This window comes from Tenrec ecaudatus, chromosome 9 (genome assembly GCF_050624435.1).
Source record: "Tenrec ecaudatus isolate mTenEca1 chromosome 9, mTenEca1.hap1, whole genome shotgun sequence".
Lineage (NCBI taxonomy): Eukaryota > Metazoa > Chordata > Mammalia > Afrosoricida > Tenrecidae > Tenrec > Tenrec ecaudatus.
Genome location: NC_134538.1, coordinates 127,510,778 through 127,528,826, shown reverse-complemented (window position 1 = coordinate 127,528,826; position 18,049 = coordinate 127,510,778). Strand labels below are relative to the sequence as shown.

The 18,049-nt window shown below is 44.7% G+C and overlaps 1 pseudogene; it reads left to right on the top strand.

Moving 5' to 3' along the window:
• Window positions 1-13,875: 13,875 nt before the first annotated feature.
• On the top strand, window positions 13,876-15,078 carry LOC142457021 (atlastin-2 pseudogene; annotated as a pseudogene).
• Window positions 15,079-18,049: the final 2,971 nt, after the last annotated feature.

Here is an 18,049-nt window from a genome sequence, read left to right as displayed (position 1 = left end):
TGGCCTCTACCCACTCGATGCCAGCAGCATGCTTTCCCGCTATGTAGCAACCCAAAGCCTCTAACAAAAGGTTCACTCACGAACCCCCCTGTAGCAGTAGACAGCAGGAGGAGGCCTCAGTATTTTCAAAATAGATGCAGAGATCAGCCATAATCCATCTTCTCTGAGACCCGCCAGGTGGTGGAATGGTAGGAGGGGGTACACAAGGAACTCCTTGGTCACTGGGAAGCCCAGAGTTCCTTTGCAAGATAACATAGACAAGTGAGAAAATCAGGGAGGGCTTATGTCCCTTTCGCACATTATGCTGGGTCCCGTTCAGAGAATATTCTTAGCAGCCCAAAGTAACCAGAATGAGCTCACATTTCATGGCTGTCCTCAGAGATTTCAGCCCGGTGGAGACAGCCAGGCTCAGGGATTTTAAACCTCAGGGCTGGCATTCTGTGGGGCCACACTCATTAGGTGAGAAGAGGAAATTGAAGCCAGGCATCAAAGCCTGTTTTCCACCCAGCATTCCACTGGGCCTACCGATCCCCATAGTGGAAATACTTTAGACCAGGGGTCCTCAAAGTACGGCCCGCAGGCCGGGCCACATGCGGCCCACCGAGGACATTTATCCAGCCCGCCGGGTGTTTTTGCCACCGCTGCCTGCTTAGCAGCCCACTTGTCCAGTGTGCATAGGAATGTGTTCATCGTTTTTTAAAAACTATAGTCCGGCCCTCCAGCAGTCTAAGGGGCAGTGAACTGGCCCCCTGTTTGAAAAGTGTGAGGACCCTGCTTTAGACCACCAGTCAGTTCTTCCGGCCTGAGCAATGTCAGTCCTTCACACCACGTGGGTCAGAATGGGCTTGTTTCTCATCAGATCATTTTAAGAACAGTTCTAAAAGGAGACAAGGGCCTAGAATGAATGCCCTTCAGAGTTTTCAGCGTTGTTTCCCCTCAGTTATAATGTAAGACATTTCAAGACTGGCTAAAGGGAGTACATCTATCATTCTCCTGGCCTACCAGTGCTTCTTACACTACTGAACTCTTCCGCTCACAAACAGCCCTCGTTCCCCTTCGGGGCTGTGAAAGGTAAAGAAAATGGGGATGAGGACGAAGCCATTGAACATAAAAGCAAGGAAAAGACAACCGTCGACTAGGCTGTGGGCAACTAGCAGAAAGGGCCAGCGCCAGGGTGAGCAGTCCTACCTGTTGGAGACAAGGATCTCCCTGGGGGAAGAGACGCCTCCGCAGGGAGGAGCCACTGCAGGGCACAGCCACCTTCAAGTGCGGGCAGGTGAGGTGCAATAGTGAGCATTTAAAGTCACGGAAGTTCAGTGCGGGACACCAAGCTCCAAGGTCACCTTCTTATGAATCCATGACTGGTTTTTATGGTTCTCTAAGTACTTCCGAAGAGCAAAGGATGGCTCCCTGCTTCCACGTGTTGCCAATCTGGGAGAGAGGGTTAGACACATTCATGGTTTAAATTTTCTTTAAAAGAGGTAAAATGTTTCTTGCAAACTAATTTTTCCTAACAGTAGAAGAAGCAACCCCAATGCCCAACAGCAATCAATAAAGAAACCGTGGTATATCCAGGACCGTGATCCGGCCCTAAGAAGCTATGACACGGGGGAAAGGTGCAAACATGTGTAATGAAAGCAGACCGCCCGAAGAGCACAGAGCATACCTGTGTGCAGAGGAATGTCCAGACAGGGAAACCCAGGGACAGGAAGACACTCGTGGTGGCTTAGAAGAGGCCACGACAGAGGAGGACAGCTGAAAGGTGGGGGTATCTTTCTGGATACTCTAAAGTGAGGTAGGGATGGCGGCTGCCCCTTCTATAGCTATACTACCAACCACTTTAAGGATGAATTTTCAACTATGTGAATTGTATCTCAATAAAGCTGTGGGGGGGGGTTGTTCATTTGGGTTTTTTTGTTTTTTAAAGCATGTAGAAACTGTCCAATGGGTGTGTTCTGCTCTATATATTCTCAACAATAGCATAAAGTGGCATATGTCATTTAAAAAAAGAGAGAGAGTGGGTGCGCACAGAGTGTGCCCAAAGCCCTAAGCAGCAAGGACAGCTGACGGGGTGGGCAAATGCAACCCAAAAGAGGAGAGCGTTCCCAGGAAGGACCTCAGGCTAGATAGAAAGGAAAGAGTCTTTTGGCTGTTTTTCCCTCGAACTTTTTATCATCAATAGAAAAGGTTTCTATTTAACTGGGAACTCAGTTTTGAACACTGAGGGGCTAGCAAAAGAAGCCCCCCACCCCAAATAAGCTAGGACAAGTAGGTGCTTTCAAAGGGCCATGTGGAGCTTTGGCTTCTGCCTCCAAGGGTCCCGAGGACTTGCTGCTCCACCTGACAGTCTGAGGATTTCACATCTCAGGGGCACAGCCTCTCTGCTCTGTCTCGGGAGGTGTGTGTGTGTGTGGTGGTGGGGGGGGTTGTCCTATGCTGTGTCCCGTGATCTCTGTGCTATAGTCGCTGGTCTGCGTCTCATTGAGGCAGACATCTCCAACATCCTCTGTTCCTGGGTCTAGTCCTTTGATGGTTCTGCGATTTCCCTCTGTTCCTGCTTCTGTGGCGGCTCTCTTATACCTAGAAGAAAGGCAAACCCAACTGGCTACTCCCTCTATGCGTGTTTTACACCCCTGATTTGCATGGTCCCACCCAAGCATTATTACGAAATCTCACTTCCCCACAGCAACTGACAGAACTGTGTGTCTGAGAATAGGTAACTAGGGAGCACTACTGAAAAAGAGGGCTGAGCCGACGGGGATTGCACCTTCCTGGAGTTCCACCCTGGGTGTGCCTGGAGGCCTCCACAAAGTTTCCAATCCTTTGGGTTTCTGAGACTGTGAATCTTTATGAGAGTAGAAAGCCCCTGTCTTTCTCCCTGGAGCAACTGTTGGTTTCAAACTGCTGACCTTGTAGTTGGCAGTTCAATGCATAGCCTACTACGCCATCAGCTAGTGAGAGTACTGCTCAGCGTGTCCTTTTCTTAAGACACTGGATTTCCGATACGGACACTGGACTGCGTAAAGAGCTTGAATCCCAACACGGGAAATGTTCTAAACGCAGGCATTTCAAATCATTCCAAAATATTTCACACAGACGCTGGCTTTGGGTTTAGGAGAGTGGAGTTCAAGGCAGCCAACGACTCACCCCCAGCATGAGGAGAGTATTCAGAGAACAGGAAATAGTGCACTAAGGTGGGAGGGCGGGGATATGGCATGAGGGATTTTGATATGGCATGAGAGGGATAAATGAAGAATTCAGTAGGAAAGGTCTGGAAAAAGAGAATATAAAAGTTAACTGACTTGTAAATGCATAATAAATAACACTCCCTGCTATTCAAATAAAAACAAGGATGAAGTATCTACTTGTTCTTGTAAACTGCCAAAATATTTTAAATTCATAATACACGGCATTGATGGGCATTCAGGTCTACCACGGTCCTCAAAGGCAAGCATATACATTGATTGAGTCAAACCCTCCACATGGCCGTGTGACAATATGCACCTTTGTCCCCAATTCACGATGCCATGTGTTTCAGGGTAGAGTGTGTGACTTCGGAAATAGTTCACCAAGGCTTTCTTTGGGCACATTTAGATGACTTCAAACCACCAGCCCTTGGGTTCATACTTGGTTGGGTTCTTTTGGTTTCTGGTTGGTGCAAATGGGTGGTGCTGGACTACTTTTAGGTACTGGACTACCTAAAAGGTGCCCTGGCCATACTGTGGTTAAAGTACTCAACTGCTAACTGAAAGGTGGGCAGTTCAAACCCACAAGCTGCTCCCCCGGAGAACTACAAGCAGTCGCTTCTGTAAGAATTTACAGCACTCGCAACCCTCTGGAGCAGTGCTACTGTGTCCTTACAGGGCCACGGTGCGCCCGGAGAGCCTCAGAGGCAGTGTGTTTGGCTCTGAGGGGTTGGGTGGCACCGTGGGATAGGGTTTGGAATGCTAACCATCAGATCAGCAGTTAACAGCAATCAGCCATTCTATGGAAGAATAGCAAGAGTCAGCTTTATAAAGATTTTTAACCTTGAACCTGATCATTACTAGAATCAACTCCACAGCAGCATGCTCATTTTCCCTGGTTGACTAACCAAAGTTTGGCAGCTCAGTCCTCCCCAGCAGCTCCGGGCTGAGCAGCATGCTTGGTTTGGGTTTCTATGTGTCTATGCATAGACACATAGATATCTGTGTGGGGCTTGGCTGTGTATGTGGCGGGGTGTGGGGTGTGCATGTGTGCATGTATGAGTACATGCGAGGGACCTTACACAAGTTCATGGAAAAGTGGAATGAAAAGTAGAGATTTCCACAAGCCTTTTGAAAGCTGGTTGGCACAAACAGAGAAGTGCTTAACTACTAGTTAAAAAGTTGACGGTTTAAATTCACCCGCAAGTGCCTCAGAAGACAAGCTGGCGATCTGTTTCTAAACGATCACAGCCTTGAAAAATCCTGGGGAGTTCTATGCACATGGAGTCGCCATGAGTTGGAATCAACTTGATGGCAGCTAACAACTGTGTGTGTATATATATCATATTTATATACATATATCATGTTATATATATGCCAAGCACAGCCATCAAGTTGATGCCAACTCATAACAACCCTATAGGGGAAGATAGAACTGTCCCTGTGGGTTTCTGAGACTATCATTCTTGTTTTTTATGTTTAATTTTGTTTTATTGATAATGCAAAGGTATCAATGGTGGGGATCATGATAGCCTTGAGAAGAATGTACTCATTGACTTGTGTGGAACTTGCACATGAATCAAGAGGCAGTTGTACAAACAGCACAAGGGGGTGCTGCATGGTTGCAAATCAGGAAAGGTGCGTGTGATGGATGCTTCCTCTCACCATACTTATTCAATCCGTGTGCCGTGCCAATCATCAGAGAAGCTGGGCTGTATGAAGAAAAATGCAGAACAGGATCGAAGGAAGGTTTATTAACAGATGACATACCTTGCTTGCTGAAAGTGAGGAGGACTTGAAGCACTTGCTGATGAAGATCGAAGATTACAGCCTTCAGTATGGATTACAACTCAGTGTAAGAATACAAACAGTTGGATCAACAAGTAACATCATAATAAATGGAGAAAAGTTGTCAAGGATTTCATCTTGCTTAGATCCACACACAACAATGCTCATGGAAGCAGCAGTCCAGCGTGCAAGGGCAGTGAATTCTTTATTGTGGCTCTTGTAGTCAAAGTTTAACTCCCATCAACTAACCTTTCCCTGATTGTCTGAGACTAATTTTTTAAATCGTTTTATTAGGGGCTCATACAACTCTTATCACAATCCATATATACATCAATTGTGTCAAGCACATTTGTACATTCATTGCTGTCATCATTCTCAAAACATTTGCTCTCCACCCAAGCCCCTGGTATCAGAGACTGCAATTCTTTACAGGGGTGTGTTAGTCTGGGTTGACTAGAGAAACCAATCCATTGACATGTATATATGTATATAAGAAAGAGCTTTATATCAAATAACTGTACATTGAGAGAACATCCCAGCCCAGTTCAGATCAAGTCCATAAATCCAATATTAGCCCATATATCTAAGACCAGTCTATAAATTCCTCTTCAGACTCATGCAGCAGATGCAATGATGCCAAATGCAGGAAGATCACAGGTCAGTGGGTGGAAAGTCTTGTGGGTCCAGTGGCAGTGGAGGCATATTAGCGCTGGTGTGGGTCTCCACGTGGCTCCCCCAGCTCCAGGGCTCTGGCCTCATCAGTGCAGCTCTATGTGTCTTGTCAGCAGGAATGTCTCACAAAGAGTGTGTGTCCTACCTCCAGGGAAGAAGACAGGAGTTCCCAGAATCCTAAAGCATGCCCACACAGAGGTTTCATTGGCTGTGACCTAGTTGACAGGCTAGACTCCACCCCTTCACAAGTTCACAGATTATGTCACTGCCACAATGGGTATAGAAAGCTCATCTTTCTTTGAGCAGCTGGTGGTTTTGAACTGGTGACCTTCTGGATCACACTGACAACCTTCCAGATCACAGCCCAATATGCAACCACTATGCTACCAGGGATATATGATTTCCATTCTGTTTTCCATCTTATCCTAGGAGATCATTAACAATATATATTTACACAGATGTAACCAAGATATTTATCACAGAAAATATTAGAAACAAAATAATGAGGGATTCTTGAGATGAATTCTGGTTGCTGGACTCAAAGAAATACTATTCAATAGTTAAGAACCTTAGTGTAGAAAAGCAATTTATCTTCTTCTTTCCCAAACCCACCGCAGAGAATACTCTCCTATATCAAGGCTCCCCTCAGTGACTGGGGCGGGACGGACGGCCAAAACCACAAAGGGAAGAGGTGCAGGCTTGACCTGGAGCAGCCCCAGGCAACGCTGATGCCCTTCCCTAGTGGGAAATCACTGCTCTAGGGCATTTGTGCAGAAAGATACGTGATTAAAAGGTTCATGTAAAAAGGTTCCATTATCTTTTCATTCCATTTTACCATGATTTTTTCTTGGAAATCCTCTTTATCTATTAACCAATATACAGTCTGATAACATTTTTGAAAAATATGTATCTGTAAGAAAAAAAAAGGTTAAAAAAACAAAGGAAAAAATGGTATGGAAAGCACTCAGCAAGACAGTAGTAACCCCTGCCCCCCGTCAAGCTGTCAAACTATGGAGGGATGTCGTCATCATTCGCCTGGCTAAAATGTCTCTACCATGAGTACATATCAATCATGCGATTTTTTTTTTTAGGAAAAACTTAATGATGATAAAGATGGGTGAAAAAGTGGGTGAAGAGTAAATTATTGGGAGGTTTGATTAGCAGTTTAAACTGTTAAATACAAAGCTGATGATCTATAATGTAAACCCCCACCTAATTTATAGTAAGTTATTTAAAATACGTAAAAATGAATTAAGATAGGTTAAAGATATTACATTTGTTTTATACTATTTCCCCCAAAACATTGACAAATTTTGCATTTTTGAAAACTTGTGTTTTAAGGAATAGAATAAGAACCATCAGACACATGTGAGGGCTGATAAACACTGTGTGTTGATAGCAGTCATTACCTCTACCAGTAGCTGACTTTGACATATTTTTTAGCCTAGCAAAATTGAAATGAACCATTTCCTGACAAAGAAATGTGGTTTCAACTGACCTTTTGTTGCACGTTGGTGAGTATTATATTAATTGTCAAAATTCATTTTCTGTCTGTGTTAAATTATCTCAGAAGATTTAGTAGAAGCAATTTTAAAATAGAACCCAATTTTAAAAAAATCATTTGACTGGGGATTCTTACAGCTCTTATCACAATCCATCCATCCATTGTATCAAGCACATTTGTACATATGTTGCCATCATTAGTCTCAAAACATTTGCTTTCTACTTGAGCCCTTGGTATCAGCTCATTTGTTTCCCCCTTCTCTCATGAACCCTTGGTAACTTATAATTTTTTTTTCATGTCTTACTCTGGCCACTGTCTCTCTTCACCCACTTTTCTGTTATTCGTCCCCCTGGGTGGGGGGGTTATATGGCGATCAATTTTTTTTAAATATAATGTCATATGCCTTTAAAGGAGCCCTGGTGGTTTTGGGGTTAAGTGCTCAGCTATTAACCGAGAGGTTCATGGTTCAACCCACTCACCACTCCACCAGAGAAAGATGTAGCGATCTGTTCCTGTTAGAGATCTTTTGGGGGAGAGACAGACCTGGGTCCTTGGCTCCACTCTAGAAAGAATTCACACTGTAGCCTGGCTTGTGATCCAAGTGAGTTTTATGAAAGTTAGAAGTTTCAGGTTTACACAGGGCCCCTCAGGGCCCCTCACCCCTTCCGCCTAACTTGATAAAGTCATGCAGTCCGCTCTGGGATCCTGCCCTTATCAATTATTCCATGGGAGGCGTGGTTGAAGACCCTGGTCAACCCCATTGGCTGAATTGAATTCACCTGGCCCAGGTGGGCCAATCCAGGTGCAGCGCCCACCCAGGCTGTACCTCCCCTTCCTGCCCGGAAGCCTGAAGCTCTGCTCACGGGCACTGTGCTAACTACCTAACTCTTCCATGAAGATTACACCTTGGAAGCCCAAGGGGCAGTTCTCCCCTGCCCTAGAGGGTCATTGTGTCAGAGGCCAGTCTCTAGCAAGAAGTGGATATCTCTGCATGGCGGTTCTGTTGAATCAGGAGCCCTGGGGATGTTGGCCAAGATCTGCATAGTCGGCAGCTTGGAATCAGCAACACCTACGGACATCGACGGAATATCTGGGGAGACGCACGGTAATGTAGTTATTGTTATGAGTTGCTATCAAATCAGCTCCGGTTTATGGTAACCCCACACAGAACGAACGGCACCTGCTGCCCAGTCAGGCACCATCTTCATGGCCACTGACACTGGAAACCACGGGAGCAGCCACGCTGAATCAGAACGTCTTCCAACCTTGGTGGCTCATCTTCCAGCGCCAGTGTCGGACGATGCTCTGTGGCGGCCCAGAGGGTTTTCATGGGCTAGTTTTCAGAAGGATGTGACAGGACTTTCTTCCTCGTCTGTCTTAGGCTGGAAGCTCTGCTCAAAATCTCCCTCCCTGATGGTATTCGAAATACCAGTGGCATAGCCTCCAACCTCCTAGCGATGTCCAGGCCACTGAATTGTGACAAACTGACAGACAAGTGGTGGATGGCTGAGGGACCAATTCACCCAATTATGCTCCACACCCTGGGACTGTGGTATGGATGGGGATTAATGCAAACTTCCATTGACCTAAACTTCTGAAGTACCAACCAGAAAATGCCCAAACTTAGGTACAGTGTGGAATATATGTAACATGTATACATGAGCGCACACACATATCTTTATATGTTACTCACTGCAATTGAGATGATGCCATATAGTAAATATATGCATGCATGTTAAAAATATTGGGGTCTATTTAAGTCATGCATTTTGACTGAGGGAGTTAAAGACAAAGAAGCCTAGCAAGGGCATTAGTCCATGGGCTTGAGGGACTGGCGGAGCGTGCACGCCTTATCTGGCCCACATGCTTTGTACCTTGTCTCATCCATAATAATGTGATGGGTGTGAGCGCAAAAATGCACAGGTGTGCTGACATTCTCTAACACACTGAAGGGAGCGCTACCATAGGTGAAAACATCTCACATGTTTTGAAAATGTAATCGTAAACTCTTCGAGAAATTAGGAAATAATAGTTAGTTCTGCCAAGCGACCCTTCGCTTTCTTTCCTCTGTGTTTTAGGCCAGGACTCCTAGGTTCATTTCTAATAAGGTTCTCTCCGATGATTTTTTGAGGAAAGCAATGATTGTCGGAAAACAGAAACAACTCTATTCCCTGAACCAATTCCAACCTGTTGGTAAAGTGATGGCTGTTGAAAACTTCTGCCCAGAAAGAATTTTGCTGAATCAATGTTCAGGCATGAAAGTTACACTACTTATATGCCTGGACACTTTCAGCCAGGTATTTTATACGCTAAAAGAAATTCATATTTTCACATGTGATACTATAATACAGAATCATTTGATTTCTCTGAGTCCTGGAGTAGTTCTATTTTTGAAAAGTGCACATCTGATCAGAACAAGTCTGGCCAAGTCAAGTTAAGAAAACATGTTAAATCTCTAAGCCAACCACAGCTGCAACCCCATCACGCAGGATGAAACTTGTCTAAAAGAATAAATCACTGCAAAGGAAGTGCTAGTGACTCCACATGCCCCGTCAGCAGAGCATCCAAAGAAAGGACCTAGTTTTCCCAAATGTATTGTCCTCAACATCCCTTTAAAAAGTTTTTCTCCTTGTGGTAAAAATATCTTTATAAAAAGACATCATCTTAAAAATTCTTTTTTTTAAATCATTTTATTGAGGACTCGTACAACTCTTATCACAATCCATACCTCCATCCATTGTGTCAAGCACTTTTGTACATTTGTTTCCATCACCATTCTCAAAACAATTGCTTTCTACTTGAGCCCTTGATATCAGCTCTTCATTTTTCCCCTCCCTTCCCACCACCCCATCCTTAATGAACCCTTGATAATTTATAAATTATTATTTTGTCCTGTCTTACACTGACATCTCCCTTCACCCACTTTTCTACTGTCTGCCCCCCCAGGAAGGAGGTTATATGTAGATCCTTGTAATCGGTTCCCCCTTTCCACCCCACCCTCCCTCCACCCTCCTGGTATCGCCACTCTCAGCAATGGTCCTGAAGGGATCATCTGTCCTGGATTCCCTGTGTTTCCAGTTCCTATCCGTATCAGTGTACATCCTCTGGTCTAGCTGGATTGTAAGGAAGAATTGGAATTATGATAGTTGGGGAAAGGAAGCATTTAATAAGGACTAGAGGAAAGCTTTATGTTTCATCATTACTACACTGTACCCTAATGGCTCATCTCCTCTCTGTGGCCCTTCTGTAAGGGGATGTCCAGTTGCCTACAGATGGGTTGTGGGGCCCCAATCTGCGCTCCCCACCTCATTCACAATGATATGATTTTTGGTTCTGATGATTCCTGATACCTGATCCCTTTGACACCTCATGATCACACAGGCTAGTGTGCTTCCTCCATGTGGGCTCTGTTGCTTCTGAGCTAGATGGCCGCTTGTTTACCTTCAAGCCTTTAAGACCCCAGACAGTGTATCTTTTAACAGCCGGGCACCATCAGCTTTCTTCACATTTTCTTATGCACACCATCTTAACCATTCTTAAGTGCGCAACTCACTAGCACCATTATCTGTTTTCATCACCCTGACCAAACTGAGTGCCCTTTCAGCAATGACTGTTCTTTCTCTCCTCCATCCAGCCCCTTAACCCCCAATAAACTTTTGCCTCTTTACAATGGCATATTCTATATATATTTCTCCTATGGGGGATCATAAATATTTGTCCTTTTATGTTTATTTATTTCATTCACCATGACATTCCCAAGGTCATGGCCTAATGTGTATCAGAACTCCTCTTTATTTTGGACTTACTACTATTCTTTCATCTGGATGGGCAAATGTTATTTATCCATTTGTCTGTTGAAGGACACTGGGCATTTCCCACTTGGGCTATTGTGAGCAGAGCTGCAGTGATCTTTGGTGTACAAGTCTCTGTTTGAGTTCCTGCTTTCAAGACTTGTGGGGAGACACAAGTAGAATTGCTGAGTCATAATAAAAATCCCTAGGCTTCACTGTGAGAGGAACATCCAAAAGGCGTCTCACAGAAACTGCAACGTCTTACTGACCCACCAGCAAGGCATAAGGGTTACAATCTTTTCCACATTCAGCATTAAAAAAATTTTTTTTGGAGGGCACAGATGGGAGGTGCTCCAGGTATCCACACTAAATGGAATCTTAATGGCCAACGGACAAACAAACAAAACCCACTGTCCTGGAGTCAATTCCAGGTCAGAGCAACCCTATCGAACTACTCCAAAGGTTTCCAAGGCTTGAATCTTTACAGAAGCAGACTGCCTCGTCCTCCTCCGCCGGATCATTGGTGGGTTTGAACCGCTGAACCCAATGTTTAACCCACTGCACCATTTGGGTTCCTTAATGAACAATAAGATGGGTATTGAAAATAAGCAGACTGCTATCTGAACCAAGTGCTTCTTCGGACCTTGTGCTGCCTTAGGCTGCCTTGCATGTGACTCCTCCTACTGTGTTCCAGGGTTGCTCGGTGACTCACAAGCTCGAGATGACTGCAACCAGGGTGCCTGTCACCCTACTGATGGTGACCTCCTGGAGGGCCGTGGTGCTCAGCTAACAGCTTCCTCTATTTGTGGGCTGAGAGGAGCCCAGAAATATTATATCCTCAGTTACCTAGAGGTGGGTTGGTCTTTTGTTTCCTTGTTGGGACATTAGTTCATCGGTGATGTCTTTTTGTATGTGTACGGGGGCCACTCAGATAACCCCAAAGAAAGAGGCAACACTCCTTGCTAGAGAAAGGAGACACGGGAGTCGTTGTTTAGGCTTTTAGCCAGGAAAGCATGACTAGTCAATGTGGAAGGGATAGCTGCTTAATGTAGGTTTCTGATTGGCTCTATAATTGAGTTCAGTCTGCATGAATTATTATACAAGCTACTGATCTATTTAGCGATCGTCTCCCTCACTCCCATGGAGTCGATTCTGACTCACAGCGACCCTCTAGAGCAGGACAGAACGGACTCTGTAGGCGTCTGAGAGTATCACCGTTTCTGGGCGTAGAAAACCTCATCTTTCTCCCAAAGTTCAAGGGGTGATTTTAAATTACTGACCTTGCGGTTAGAAGCCCAATGAATAACCACCATGCCACCAGGGCTCCTTCATGGCTGTCTTAGAACAGCATAATTGACTCTTTCCCCCAAGACTAAAGAGGATCCTTGCTAGTGTAGTAGGTTCTGCATTGAACTATTAACAGCAAGGCCAGCAGTTCAAAACCACCAGCTGCTCTGGGGTGCAGAGATGAAGTTTCCTATTCCCATAAAGAGATACAGTCTTGGAAAGCCACAGGGGCAGTTCTGTCCTATCCTGTAGGGACACTCTGAGATGGGATCAAGGGCATGGCAGTAAATGAGTCATCTAGTGAAGATTCAAGATTCCTCAGGGCCTCAAGGCTCTACTATGCTGAATTGAGTTCTCTATGGTCTGAATTGAGTTCTCTATGGTCTGCCTTAGAGAGAAAGAGAGGATGGGGCACTTTGACTTCTTGGCACATCAATCCTACATTGCCTCTTGAAAATTGTATTGTCCACAAATCATAAAAATCCCAATGTGTACATTTTTGTGTTACTCATCTTTTTCTCTTAAACAACAGTTTACTACAAGAACCAGTAGCTTTATGGTTTCTTTGTTTGTTTATGGGTTCTTTTTAGTCGTTTTTGTTGTTGGTTTGGTTTGGTTTTCTCTCTTTTTTCTCTCGCTCACTCACTTTGTGATACAGGAGCATCTGAGGTCATCTGAGTACCTTACCTGCTGAAAAGTCTGAGGCAATGACGTCAGTCACTTAACCGAGAGGATGTAAAGGAAGGAAGTTGGACATAAGCCTAATGTTAGGGCTCAGGCTCTTCCATGAATTGTTCACTTAAGGCAATTTGTCCGGGTCCCTGGGAAAGGCGCTGTACCCTAATTGATGCATGGTAAAGCACGATGGTTATAAGGAAGTGGAGACAATACGGGGGTGGCTAGCACTGTTCTAAATTTGGGAAGTGCCTATGTAAGAAAGCAGATTCTATGCCTGTACTGGGAAATGACACAGTGGAAGTTTTGCTCAATTCAAGGCCAAGTGGGGCGGATGGCCCTTCAAGGGACTTTACTAAGTCCTTGTCTAGACAAGGAAGTAGCCCCTTACCTCCAACAATAGAAACTTTCCAACACAAGCACTACCCATCGTGTGCTTGCACCGCTGTTGCCAGGAGACAAGATCCTCTGACAATAATTAGAGACTATTGTGTCTATCTCTTAACTTTAGATCCCACCCGCCCCCCGCCCCAAAATGGACATAAATAAACCTGATGAGATTTTGTTAGTCTAGAAAATAAGGTAAACCATAAATTTTAGGGCTGGAAAGAGCTTCAAAATATCATGACACTCACAAAATACTACAGGTGGGCCTATAAGTACTGAATAAATATTCATTAGGCAGGGGGAATGGATTTCCTCCCCCAAGCTATTGTCCAACAAATTGCTACCAAGCAAAAGATTTTCTTCAACATTGCCTTATAGTGCTAGCCAAGTTGGGACAGCCCACAAGGAGGAATCTTCTCCAGCCATCCTCAACAAGACGATGCTGCAAAATTGTTTACAGAATAGGAGGCTGAATTTTAACCCATTACAAGATGATAAAGGGGAATGAGGTAGCTGAGCCTGCAACTGCAGCAGGGCCTGGCTCGGGAGATGGGCTAGCAGCACTGAGGTTAACGTCATCTGGGCCATGAGTGAGTTGAATTGGTGGGTACAGTGAACCTTAGGGCCATACAAAGCAAGATGGTTGTGCAAGAGAGGCAATTTGCGTACAAGCCAAGAGTGACATAGTTGTAGCCCACAGACCTGAAGGAACAAAGGTGGTTGTGCTGCTAACGGACAACAGGGTGCTAATGATCGCCAGCAAGCTATCAAAGACTGTACCGCTATGACAAGCTCTGGCCAGCTACATCACTCGTCTCAGAATATTCAGGAAGAGGAACTTCAGCATCTACAACATCAGTGTCTGGCAGGTTCTCAGAAATCATGTAAGACGCTGATGTTGGGGGTGCGAGATTAACATCAACCTTATGAACAGTCATAATTGTGGGAAGGTGGATGACAGTTCCTTGAAAAGAGATGGAAGACCAGGAAAAACCAGCTGGAAGAGCTACAACTGGAAGCACGCTCACTATTGCCTCTCAAACCTTCATGGCTTCCTTTGCCACATCCCGGTCATAGTGCTGGTGGTGTGGTAGTTACGCATTGGACTACTAACCGTAAGGTCAGCCACTCAAAACCACTAGCCACTCCTTGAGAGAGAAACAGGGACTTCTGCTCCCATAAAGAGTCACAGTCTCAGAAACTCCCGGGGGCAGTTCTACCCTGACCTATAGTCAGCATCCTCTTGATGGTCTTGAGTTTGGTTTTTCCGTTTTAGTTGCAACTAGCCATAGTTTTGATGGGAGTTAAAAGATACAGATGAAGACTTTAAACAAGAGCTTCAAAGTCTGTTTCCATTCCTGGTTGGCTCTGAAATTTTGGTAGAAAGGAGACAAACGGAGCTAAAGTTACTTATAGAGCTCTGGCAGAAGGCTTTGAGACTTACATTAAGTTACCAAGGAAAATGCGCCCCACATCCGAAGTCGATGCTTCAGGGAAAAACTGAAACTAATAAACTTGCTGCAGTAGCAGGAGCAAAAGATATCCATAGCAGAACTATGGAGCAGAAATGCAGTGGGGACAAGCCTTACAGTGCATCTTCCAATCTGGAGGGAGAATACTTGGATCTCACGGATATAGCAATTAAACAATATCATTGTGTTTTTTTAAGGGTGGTGGGAATAAGTTCTGCCCTAGTTATCAAGACAAGCTTGAGACAGAAATCAAAGAAAGTTTTATCAAGCATATTGATGGCAAAAACATCTTCCAAAGTGCTCCTGCACACCACTAGCTCTGCATGTAATCACCAGGACTGACTGGGTTCATTGGCCTCGCCTTTCTGTAACCATCTGTGTGGCCTCATCCTGCGGTGAGTCCTGACGACTCCTTTGTGTGCGTCTGTGTTTCATACACGGGGCAGTTCAGAGAAGCTGGAAAAATGATTAATCAGTTGGTTGCAACACCATGGAGACAGATAAGCTCCTAGGTGATCATTTCAGGAGAGAAAACAGAAAGCCATCCGGGGCAACGTCTATTAAAGCAGGTCTCCCTGACCAGCCTCACCATGGCAGAGGAGACAGACAGACTTCATCTCTTAATGGACTCTGCTCTCGTTTTCTCATGCTTGCTGCACAATGAGAACACAGAGAAAAACAAACCAGTGTCTACCATAAGACAACTAAATGTCTATGGAAAGGAGATCAGCAAGCCCTGAAGTTTAATTAAGCATTTCCTCAATGACCCATAGTACTATTAGGAAAAAAACTTTAATATAGAGACATAACTTGTGCTGTTCTTTTTGGGTGGGGCTGTGGTTGGTTGGGTCTGGGGCAAGCGGACCCTTTGCTCCTTAATTTCCAAGGGAAACTTTGGTTTTCTTCAACTGAAGAGCCATAGAGGTCCATGATTCTAAAATGAGCTATATATATAAACCTTGAATGGCTGGTTTACTTACACGAACTGTATTGATTGACGAAACCATTAAAACCATCATGCACTCACCTAACCAATTTTATAGATCACCTAGTATGCACGAGGTACTACTCTGAGTACTGGGAATACAACAACTCACTGCCATCGAGTCGATTCTGATTCATAGCAACCATACAGGACAGGGTAGAATTGCCCCGTGGGTTTCCAAGACTGTCACTCTTCACGGGAGTAGGAAGTCTTGTCTTTGGTGATTTGAACTGCTGACTTTGCGGTTAGCAGCCCAATGCATAACCACTACTCCACCAAGGCTCCTGGATGGGGATACGACAACAAACAACACTAAGTCCATGCCCTCGTTCATCTTAGAGTCTAATGACGTAGGCAGGCAACAAATAACACACATGTAAATCAGGGCCAGGGGACAGAAAGTGGCAGGAGGCCGTGGGGTTGAGGAAGTGGTAGCAGTGTGGAAGGGGGGGTCATTTAAATGGAGAAACTGAAGAGAGAAACGGGAGATCAAAGCATCAGGGCCTACAAATAGTATTGCTAATATCTTAAGGCAAGAGGGGTCTCGGTGGGCCCAGGTAACAACAAGGAGCAAGTGTTGTGAATGAGGAGAAGACAGGCAGAAGTAAAGGCCAAGAGACGGCTTAGGCCAGCTCAAGGTGCAACTTCTAAACCAAGGTTAAAGAGAGTCAGCCCACATCCACCATGTCCCCGGCAGCACAGTAAGCCATGGTAGGCCACTTCCATCACCAACCCCAAACCTCATTGCCTGTGGGTAAAATCCCAACTCACAGAGACCCAAGAGGACCCAGCAGAGCTGAGAAGTCATAGGACTTCCCAGGCTGTAAATATTGATGACAGCTAACGGCCTCATGTTTCTCCTACCAAGCAACTAAGGGGTTTGAAACACTGACTTTTTGGTTAGCAGCTGTGCTTAGTTAAACACAACCCCACCAGGGAGCTCTCCTTGGCAGTACAGGGAATTGTGATACATGGCCCCGGCTCGTATTTGCTTGAACCACTGTGCAAGCTCCTGGTGGAGCTTTGGAGACCTCCTTAGGCATCTTCAGTGCAGTTTTTAATGTGTGCAGTCAATTAAGCAAGCTCAAAGGTCAGGGGTTTGTAACCTTGAAAACCCCATCCTCGACAAAGTCGTTTGGCAATTAGGCTGTGAGAGAAGAGGAGAAGCCGCCCGTCTATCCGTTTAATTTAAAAAAAAAAAACTTAGCTAAATCTCTATGTGAGGTTTTCTACCAAATCTTTGTAAAATCTGAGATAGAAAAGGATGGTGGTTGGAGATAACCTATTGTCATTTTTTAAAAGTAATTTCTTGCAAAATATTTTTGTTGACTTAAGGAAGTAATTGTAACTCAAAAAACCCTGATTATTTCTCTACAGATTAAATTCATAATCAGATCATCTAGATTTTTATCACCTGCACGAGAAAAAAAATCAGCTCCCTATACGTTTATATTTTCAGCCTAAATATGTACATTTTTTAAATGTCTAGGTCATATTTAAATCTAGTTTGCTGTTGTATTTAAGCACCTGTTGATGTGCTTGGGGTAGGGACAGAGAGTGATGTCTTGTTATTTCCTCTGATTTTTATTTTTAGCCAGATTGAAAGACAAATGTAGTTAAGTACAGCTTGTTTTTCAATTGAGATTAACAATACGTAATTACAAACCTTTATTTTTAAACTATAGTGTTTTCCAAAGGAAACAAAAATGCTTCATCTGTGATTCCAGATTTCCATGGGATCCATATTCCCATCCCAACAGCCACCCCATTGAGAACGTAATTACACATTTTGAACCAGATGGAGAAAGGAAATGCTGACAATCTGAAAATGGTATGATGAACATTTCTTCCAAGTTTTTTTTAAATCTCTTTGGATTTTATTGAATAAAGCACCTTTCTGTGTTATGGTTTGGGTAGCTTTCTGGGGTGGTGTACCTCAGTTCTTGCTTCACAATGCTGAGGGAATTCATGGGACACAGGACTTTTGTAATCCACGTGACTTTTGTGAGGGAAAGGAAGCTTTCAGGTGTTATAGTCGCCAAAAGTACACACTATCTACACAGGAGCGCAAGCCACGCGGGCTGAACTAGGAAATCCCCTGAGACCAAGAAAGCAGGCACCCACAGATGTGCTGCCAGCACCTGGGAGGACTTCCCTCCCTCCAGGACAGAGAGGGGGGTCTGGGCCTGCTGCAGCTGGCTTTTATCCCCACTGGCTGGGGAGACGTGTTAGGGGGGAAGGGGGTGGCCGGGGGGTGTTGGCCTTAGCCTGCACATGCTCAGTTTGGATTTTTCCTTAGGTGC